General features: G+C 44.5%; 1 pseudogene; it reads left to right on the forward strand.

Annotated features, from left to right (window-relative positions):
• The first annotated feature begins 1,729 nt into the window (after window positions 1-1,729).
• Window positions 1,730-10,409, forward strand: part of LOC104988858 — a 64,854-nt pseudogene continuing 56,174 nt past the window's right edge.

Raw genomic sequence — 10,409 nt, forward strand, 5'->3', positions numbered from 1 at the left:
GATGTGAGAGTTGGACTATAAAGAAAGCTGAGCACCAGAGAATTGATGCTTTTGAACTGTGGTGTTGGAGAAGACTCTTGAGAGTCCCTTGAACCACAAGGAGATGAAACCAATCAATCCTAAGGGAAATCAGTCCTGAATATTCATTGGAAGGACTGATGCTGAAGCTGAAGCTCCAATACTTTGGCCACCTGATGTGAAGAGCTGACTCACTGGAAAAGACCCTGATGCTGGGAAAGATTGAAGGCGGGAGGAGAAGGGGACAACAGAGGATGAGATGGTTGGATGACATCATCAACTCAAAGGACATGACTCTGAGTAAGCTCTGGGAGATGCTGAAGGACAGGGAGGCTGGTGTGCTGCAGTCCATGGGGTCACAAAGAGTCGGACATGACTGACTGAACTGAACTGACTTTGGGCAGTAGGTTTAAACATAATAAGTCAGTATAGTCGCTCACTTGTGCCTGACAGTTCCCATAGCCTGTGACTTTGTGGCCCTCATCCTGTTGTTTTCTCTGCTTCTCAATCGCAGTTCTGATCTTCTTTGCATGCATTACCTCTGTGTGCTCTAACTGTCCTAGAGGAAATATTTATAGGAAGCATTTGAAGCCTCAGATAAAGCTTCTTATCCCCAGAGGGGATTTGCATTTGTATTTGCTCCTGCCTGTTGCAGAGTCCAGAGAATGAACCACAAGTCCGGGCACAGTCTGACGTTTCCTATACCACCCAGAAGGTAGAAGCCTGGAGAACAGATCCCTTGTTGGGTCAGCCCATCCTTACCCTAAAGATATGGCCTTCCCTGGGAAGTTTCCTTCTTAAAAGACCAGAAATTCCTGGTGTTCCATCTAGAAATCCCTAACTTTAAATAAAGATAAGACAATGATGTTTTCATTCTTTTCTTTTTAATAATATTCACTGTGGTACCAAGAAACTTGTCCCTTTAAGTCCAAGCAACATGTTTTACCGGTTTCCTTGAGAAACCATTTATAAAACAAAACAGCATACAATTCAAGAGATATTTTCTAAGTGTCTGCCATGAACCAGAGGCTGTGGTGCTGGGAATATAATGGTGAGAAATACAGAAACCAGTGCTGCAATGACTATTTAATTTCTTTGCTGGATATAATTGGTGGCTTAAAGATTATTTTATTATTTTGACTTATAACTTTAAAGATAAGATAAATCACAGTGTTTTCATTATTTCCCATTGCTATTACGCCTTAGAGAGCAGAAGGTTGTTGAGGGAGAAAACATGAAACAGACTGGATAATTCAGTTCTGCAGTTATTTTTATGGAAGGCCTCCAATAACGAATGCATGCAAAGCAATGGTCACTGAGTTCTTAACTACTACATTCCCAGTACTCTGCATGTGTTTCTTACCATAGACCTACGAGATGGGCATTAGCATCCCATTTCTACCTAAAGAAAATGAGGTACAAAGGCATATTCTTTTCTGAAGGCACACAGTATGACAGGCGACTTCTGAAATAAATCCCAAAGAACCCTGTCTCCTGGTTTCCCCACCACACTGGGTTATAACCCATCCCCTTGGGACTGGGCTAAAACTAGTGACTCAATTTAGTGGAAATAATATAGTGAAAGTATTGCAATATCACTACTGAGATTAGGTTAAAAAAGATTCACTTACCACCCCTCTTCCTCTCTCTCTTTATCCCTCCCTCCCTCCCTGGCTCTTCTCACAGTTCCCTTCTGATGAAGGAAGCTGCCATGTTGGGGCTCCCTGTGGACGCCCACAGGAAGAAGCGGAGGCCTTCCGTCCTTCAGCCCATGAGGAACCGAGGTCTGCCCGCGACCACACACCTGACAGAAAGCAGATGGATCCTCCCCCAGCTGAGTCAGCAGGTGAGATGGCAGCCCCATCCGACACCTGACATCCAGCTCAGTCACGGCCAGATCCTGACCCGCGGAGACTGGGAGATGACACATGTTGTTTTGAGCCACTAAGTTTGGGGTAATATGCTTCAAAATAGAGAACAAATACTCGCCATTAAAAATGAGGCAATCAGATATTTGAAGGTCCACCTGAGACCACTATAGTCCACAGGGTCACAAAGAGTTGGACAAACTGAAGGACTTTCACCTTCACTTCCATTGAGACCACTTCCTGGGCATCTTTATACACGAACAACTAAATCCTCAGAGGAAGTGCCCCTGAATAGCAATTTCAAGAAGGTCCAGGCACTATAAATCATACAAAAGTCTAGCTAAACTTGTCCTTAAAGCTCCTTTATCCAACTTCCTCATTTTACCTCTGGGAAACTGAGGAACTGAGACTTTCTCAGAGCCCCCATGACATTTGGAAGGGCCAGGAACTCAGCCCAGTTTGCTTCTCCATCCAAGTGTCTGTCTACACAACTTCATCCTCACCTCTCTTGCTATTTAAGGCTGCAATGATGCCTTCTTGGGTTTTGTGCACTCATATGTTTTATATAAATAGCTTGTACATGTTTTCTTGTTGCTGTTGCTGCTCAGTTGTGTCCAACTCTTTGTGATCCCATGGACTGCAGCACACCAGGCTTCCTGGTCCTTCCCCATCTCCTGGAGCTTTGCTCAAACTCATGTCCATTGAGTCAATGATGCCATCCAACCATCTTGTCCTCTGTCATCCCCTTCTCCTGCCCTCAGTCTTTCCCAGCATCAGGGTCTTTTCCAATTAGTTGGCTCTTTGCATCAAATGACCAAAGTTATTGGAGCCTCAGCTTCAGCATCAGTGCTTCCAATGAACATTCAGGGTTGATTTCCTTTAGGATTGACCGGTTTGATCTCCTTGAAGTCCAAGGGACTCTCAAAAGTTTTCTCCAACACCACAATTCAAAAGCATCAATTCTGCTGTGCTCAGCCTTCTTTATGGTCCAACTCTCACTTCTATACATGACTACTAAAAAAAACCCATAGCTTTGACTATACAAGACCTTTATCAGTGAAATAATGCCTCTGCTTTTTAATATGCTGTCTAGGTCTGCCATAGCTTTGAATATTTGGTGCAAGAGTGGAAGCCCAACTATATTTGCTCCTTGATGTTCACAATGAAAAGAAGTTCCTCACTATCTCTTTATCTCTTTATACCCTTGGTTCTCCACCTCCTTCCCCAGCAGCAAGAAACAGACATGAGTGGAATTGTTAAGAGCCCTGGAAAATAGGGATACCTGGTTGCTTTCTAAAGAGAGAAGTTTGTAAGCGAGCCACAGGTAGGCAAGAGGGAAGGAGGTAGTTACAAAAGCTAGATTTGGTAGCTTATAAGCCAGAAAATTGCAGATATTTTTTAGCTCCTGGGATGTGGAAAGTGGTTCTGAAGACAAGTCAGAATTTTTCAGGGTCCCAAGAAATCCCTCAAGAGAAAAGAAAAACAACAAACAGACCCCCTTAGGCGAAGATGTTCAGTAACAAGTTTTCAAGCGCCTTTGCTCTTGGCGCCTCATTCATAGTGTAATGTCCACATGTGTCCACCGGAGGGCAGCATTTACCATGACTTAAAGCAACGTGTCCCAACCTGTCCTCTAAAGACTAACCACTTAAGATACTATGTCTGCCAAACTGAATTTATTAGGAAATACCAACTTGGGTTTCCAGTTTTTGCTTTTCAGAGGCACAAATAAGAACCATCTTATGTTTCAGATCACTCTGAGATAACCAGTGTTATGTTATTCCAGCAACACCCCAGATTTTTGTAGTTGGCCTTCTCAGAGAGAAATGTAAGAAGAGGTATTACTGGGGCCACGCGGGGCAGGATGGAAGCCTCGCTGGGTCAGACTACGGCGATGCGGGAAGTGCGGACGCCGTAGGGGCCTGAAGCGGAGGTCGCGGGCACGGTCCCCGGCCGGCCGGAGAGGCCCGAGGACCTAAACCTCCCAACGCCGTCATCACCGGAATCATCAAGGAGGCGCTCCGGGACGGTGTCAACATCTCCACCTCCCGCGCCGCCAGCGTCTTTGTGCTAATGCCACATCCTGTGCCAACAGCTTCGCGATGAGAGGGAAGCGCAAGACACTGAATGCCAGCGATGTGCTGTCAGCCATGGAGGAGATGGAGTTTCAGCGGTTCCTTACCCGGTTAAAAGAAGCTCTGGAAGCTTATAGGAGGGAGCAGAAAGGCAAGAAGGAAGCTTCAGAGCAAAAGAAAAAGAACAAAGACAAGAAAAACCAAAACAGATTCGGAAGAGCAGGACAAGCACAGGGATGAGGACAACGATAAAGATGAGGAAAGGCTGAAGGAGGAAGAACAGAATGAAGAAAGTGGACGACTGAAGAGCGTGGGGAGACGCCCCTTGGACAGAACCACGCCAATCCTGGAACACGTTTGTGTGAGGCTTCTTCCTGCTGCGCAGAGTAGTCTTCACAGAAGAGCCTGAGAAGATCGAAATAAAATCTGAATTATCATCAGGATTATCATCAAAGCCAGTGCTTCCCAGACTCAGAGCATCTGAGTAGCAGAAACCTGTTTTGCTTAATCAGTCTCAAGGTTATAACTTTTTGGCAAGAGGGATTCTGAATGGCTAATTTAATTGGTCAGTTTGATCTCTTTTGTTTACATACACATATAGTTAGGCAATTGTTGATCCCCACTTCCCTCCCTGCCCCCCCAAAAAAATAATAATAACTTCCATGCTGCCAACTATGTTCCGGATCACAGAGGCAGTTAAGGCTCAGGAAAAATTGGGGTTTGATTACAATCAACCTATTTGATTATGTAGTATTTGGCAATACTAGCTTATTTCAAGTGATCAGAATGGCTTAGCTTTAGGAAATTATTAAAAGGGTTGAAGAAACAATGAAATCAGCTGTCTCTTCACTTGACAGTAACATTAATTGAATTTTGTTTTCTACAGACCCACTTGGCCTGGAGCCCTTCTATATTGCCTGTTAGGCATGTAATCTGCCTGGGTGGCTATCTTCTAGGCACATAATGTTTTTAAATCCACAGAGTAGAATTAGTTAAACAAGATTGCCAATGTGTCACTCTTATAAAACAGATGATTTAGTCTTAAATGCACCTCACTGCCTGCCATTGTACGGTTTCAGGATTTGTCATCATCTCATGGAAGGTATAAAACTCCAGGCTTTCCCTTCCCGTAGTCCATCTTCCAGATTTGTGACTATGGCTTTTCGTTTTTCCACTTCATGACAAGTTCTGACCTTTACATCTTCTAGGCGCAGCTTTCTCCCTCTGTCCTTCTCACCTCCTGTCTGTCCTACCTCTCCTATGCTCCCCATTCCCATCTTCTCTGCCCCTCTTTTTCTTACTTCTGCCAACCCAGGAACTTGGATGACCTGCAATATCCCAGAGTATGGCTTCCTCTGATTCCCTAATTCTAACCTTATGTCTTAAAACTGATTTTGTAAACCTCTTTGACCCGTGAGGGAAATCTGATGGTGCTGGGGAATCTAATTCCTCCCCTCACCCATCCCCTTTAACTGCTCCTAAGTATCTCAGTTGACCTTTCCAGGTTTTCTTCTCTTTCCTTTTAGTGCTCCGAGCACTGTTTTGTTGGTCTCTAAGTTGAGTGCTTGGAGGTCGAAAAGTAGTGAAGTGTAGTTTGACACTGTTGATTTATTAAATGAGTACAGTGTAAGTTTGTTGATAAATGAGTGAAGACTATTGAGAAAATGATAATGCTTTGTATAATAAACATTATTGTTGTTAAGAGTGAAAAAAAAGAAGTATTATTAAAATGCTGAAAATTAAGAAAGGCAGGAATGGAGGGAGGGAAGAAAATAAAGAGAGGCAAGAGAATAGTAAGAGAAAAAGTCTGAGAACCAATACTATTCCCTGCCAGGGTCCAGCCCCGGTGGATCCAGGGAATTCGAAGGGGAGATGGCTTTGGTAAATCAGGATACAATAGCTTTAATTAAATATTAATTATAGATATAAAGAGTAATAGAATGAGGATAGCTCAGTAGGAAAATTCAGTGGAGAAAAAAGGCTGAATAACTTGGTTTACGTGGAAAGCTAATAAAATTCCAAGGCAAGGAATTTACATCACCTACGTAGGCCGCAGGCATCCTCCCATTCTCCCGAAGGAGAGGAGACACTAAGCCCTCTCCGGTCAGATCTTAGAAGCCCAGGCATAATTAGTAGGCTTGACGAGCCTCCACTTTCCAGATGGGAATTCAGCCAGAAGGTGAGAGAAAGAACGACATGGGGAGACCAGTCTTTCGAGGAACTGATCCCCTTTTTTTATTTTCCAGGGTCTGTTTTTATACACTGAGATGTTACACAAAAGTCACGCGGGGTCAGCAGTCCTGACATTTATTAAAGTCAGGTGCTTTATACAAATGTATACAAAGGTCTTAGGGGTGTTACATCATCTTCTGGCCAGGGGGCCTGCTGACAATTTATGACCCTCTCCTTGTGATAGCGGTCAGTCAACTAGAACACTTATTTCTCCAGGAGTGATTATTCTTAAAACAGACACCACCTTCCGAAGGTACCAGATAAAGTTACATTCCTATAGGGTGAGGGTGTAGTGGGTTTTAATTAAGGAAAGAATTTGCTTAGCCTAAGGTCTAACGTGATTAATATCAAAGGTTAATACTTATTTCTTCTATATATTCATTAATGTATATAAGGGCAGGGGATGTGGAGACTTAGCAGCAAACATTGGTTCAACAATGAAACCCTCCACCGGTATAATTCCTAACTAGCCCACTAATACTATACTAATAATTTTCTAACTTCTCAAAAGAATCTGTTTTTAGAAAGTTTAGAGCATCTCGTGCCTCTCACGGTTGGGAGGCTGTGAACAATCACATGTGGCTGGACAAGCCTGTCAGGCAGGCTAGAGAACCTTAAGAGGAGTTTGTAGGTTGAAACACTCCTGTCACGCCCAGGAATTATTATTAACTGAAGCTCTAAGTTAACTCCTTCTCTGAAAGAGCTGGTGGGGGACAGCCCCCCGTAAAGTCAGAGGTGTAGGTGAGAGCACAAAGCAGTAAAGTAGGCAGACTCTGGTTTTGGGGGTAGATGCTCGAGAATTTCCAGGGGGACTCCTGAGGCTCAATCCCGCCTTTGTGTATGTCAAGCCTCCTTCCTCATGACCTTTGCCACGGGCGGAGTTCCTCACGCTGGCTCCCGGCAATTCCCGTTACCTGGGGACCCAGAGGCTTTGGTTTGAGAAACCCTAATTTTAGCCAGAGGAGTCAAACCATCTCCCCATGGTGGTGTAGTGGCATTTTTCTTTTCAGAGTAGGACATGCGTTCTTCCTTGGATGGAGCCTCCTAATCTAGTCTGTGTTGGGGAAATGCTAAATACAAGTTAAGGAAATCTTCGGCTCATGGAAGTTTCTCATCACGTGTTCTTGGCTAATGACAATTCTTGTGGAGTTGGAGTGGTGGTATTGGGCATCAGCTGAATTTGTGTCTACAAATATTTCAGTGGCATAAGCTTAAAGGGAAGAAATATCAAGCCAGTGGAAGGCAAAATGAACTTAATGTACTTGACCAGACTGTAATATGCTTGAGGTCTGGGACTCTATATTATATATCATTTTTCCCTCCAATGCAAGTTCAGAGCTTGCAGCACAGAATAAATAAGTTGATGATAACACATTAAAAACCAGGGTATGCTAGGAGATAGGCATGAGCATCCCATTTTACAGCTAAAGAAAATAAGGTACAAAGGCATTTCCTTTCCTGAAGTCACAAAGTATGGTAGGCAGTTTCTGAAATGAATCCCCAAAAACCTTGTCTCCTGGTTTCCCCACCACACTGGGTTTTAACCCCTCCACTAGGGACTGGGCTGAAACTAGTGACTCAATTTAGTGAAAATAATATAGTAAAAGTATTGCGATATCACTACTGAGATTAGGTTAAAAAAGATTAACTTACCACCCCTCTCCCTCTTCCTCTCTCTCTTTTTCCCTCCCTCCCTCCCTGGCTCTTCTCACAGTTCCCTTCTGATGAAGGAAGCTGCCATGTTGGGGCTCCCTGTGGACGCCTACAGGAAGAAGCGGAGGCCTTCCGTCCTTCAGCCCATGAGGAACTGAGGTCTGCCCATGGCCACACACCTGACAGAAAGCAGATCGATCCTGCCCCAGCTGAGCCAGCAGGTGAGATGGCAGCCCCATCCAACACCTGACATCCAGCTCAGTCACGGCCAGATCCTGACCTGGAGATCCTGACTCTCCAGATCCTGGAGACTGGGAGAGGACACGTGTTGTTTTGAGCCACTAAGTTTGGAGCAGTGTGTTTAACAATAGACAGTGAATGCACACAATTAATCTGAGGCCATCAGCTGTGTGACAGGTCCATCCCAGACCGCTTCCTGGGCATCTTTATACACTAACAACTAAATCCTCAGAGGAGTTACCCCTACAGAGGAATTTCAAGAAAGGTCCAGACAATATCTATCATAAAAAAGTAAAGCTAAACTTTATTCTTAAGTTCCTTTATCCAACTCTCCCATTTTACAGCTGGGAAACTGAGGGTTTCAGACTTTCTCAGAGCCCCCAGGACATCTGGGAAGGGCCAGCTTCTTAATCTAGCCTACGCTGGGGAAGTGCTAAATGCTTGTAAAAGGAATCTTCCAGCTGATGAAAGCTTCTCATCACATGTTCTTGGCCAATGACAGTGGTTTTGGAGCTGGAGGGTGGTATTTGGCTTCAGCTGAATCGGTGTCTGCATATATTGTGGTAACATAAGCTGAAAGGGAGGAGACATGAGGTCAATTCTAGGTAAGAAGAAACTAATCATCTTGACCAGACTGTAATCTGCATGAATCTGGGCCTCTGTACTACACGTCATTTTCCCTCCAGTGCCAGTGCAGAGCTTGGCACACCATGTAAATGAGTCAGTGATGACACATTAAAAATGAAGACGGACACCTCTGTGGTAGTCCAGCGGCTAAGACTCTCGCTCCCAAAGCATCAGGCCTAGATTCCATCCTAGGCATTAGCAGGCCCATTTTTTAAATTAATTATTTTAAATGAAGGCTAATTACTTTACAATATTGTGGTGGCTCTTGCCGTACATCGGCATGAATCAGCCGCGGGTGCACATGTGTCCCCCGTCCTGGACCCCCCTCCCACCTCCCTCCCCACCCCATCCCTCTGGGTCGTCCCAGAGAAGCAGCTTTGAGCGCCCTGCTTCATGCATCGAGCTTGACTGGTCATCTATTTCACATACGGCAAATATACATGTCTCAGTGCCATTCTCTTCAAGCATCCCACCCTCGCCTTCTCCCACATAGTCCAAAAGTCTGCTCTTTACATCTAGCAGGCCCGTTTTATTTTTTTTTAATTTATTTATTTTAATTGGAGGCTAATTACTTTACAATGTTGTATTGGTTTTGTCATACATTGACATGAATCAGCCATGGGTGTACATGTGTTCCCCATCCTGAACTGCCCCCCTCCCACCTCCTTCCCCATCCCATCCCTCTGGGTCATCCCAGTGCACTGGCCCTGAGCACCCTGTCTCATGCATCAAACCTGGACTGGTGATCTATTTCACATGTGATAATATACATGTTTCAATGCTATTCTCTCAAGTCATCCCGCCCTCACCCTCTCCCACAGAGTCCAAAAAACTGTTCTATACATCTGTGTCTCTTTTTCTGTCTTGCATATAGGGTTATTGTCACCATCTTTCTAAATTCCATATATATGAGTTAGTATACTGTATTGGTGTTTTTCTTTCTGACTTACTTTACTCTGTAAAATAGGCTCCAGTTTCATCTACCTCATTAGAACTGATTCAAACGCATTCTTTTTAATGGCTGAGTAATTTGGAAAAGACTCTGATGCTGGGAGGGATTGGGGGCAGGAGGAGAAGGGGACGACAGAGGATGAGATGGCTGGATGGCATCACTGACTCGATGGACGTGAGTCTGAGTGAACTCTGGGAGTTGGTGATGGACAGGGAGGCCTGGCGTGCTGCAATTCATGGGGTCACAAAGAGTCAGATACGACTGAGCGACTGAACTGAACTGAACTGAATATTCCATCGTGTATATGTACCACAGCTTTCTTACCCATTCAACTGCTGATGGACATCTAGGTTGCTTCCATGTCCTGGCTATTATAAACAGTGCTGTGATGAACATTAGGGTACACGTGTCTCTTTCAATTCTGGTTTCCTCGGTGTGTATGCCCAGCAGTGGGATTGCTGGGTCGTATGGCAGTTCTATTTCCAGTTTTTTAAGGAATCTCCACACTGTTCTCCATAGTGGCTAGCAGGCCCATTATACCACGAAAGAAAATGAGCTACGAAAGACACTTACCTCCTGGTTTCCCCACCACCCTGTGTTTTATCCCCTTGCCTTGGGACTGGGCTAAAACTAATGACTCAATTTAATCAAAATAAGACAGCAGAAGTGGTGGGATGTCACTTCTGAGATTAGGATACAAAAGACTAACTTTCCTCGCCGCCCCCCACCCCTCTCTCCCCGTTC

This window comes from Bison bison, unplaced genomic scaffold (assembly GCF_000754665.1).
Source record: "Bison bison bison isolate TAMUID 2011002044 unplaced genomic scaffold, Bison_UMD1.0 scf7180017864143, whole genome shotgun sequence".
In the NCBI taxonomy this organism is placed as follows: domain Eukaryota; kingdom Metazoa; phylum Chordata; class Mammalia; order Artiodactyla; family Bovidae; genus Bison; species Bison bison.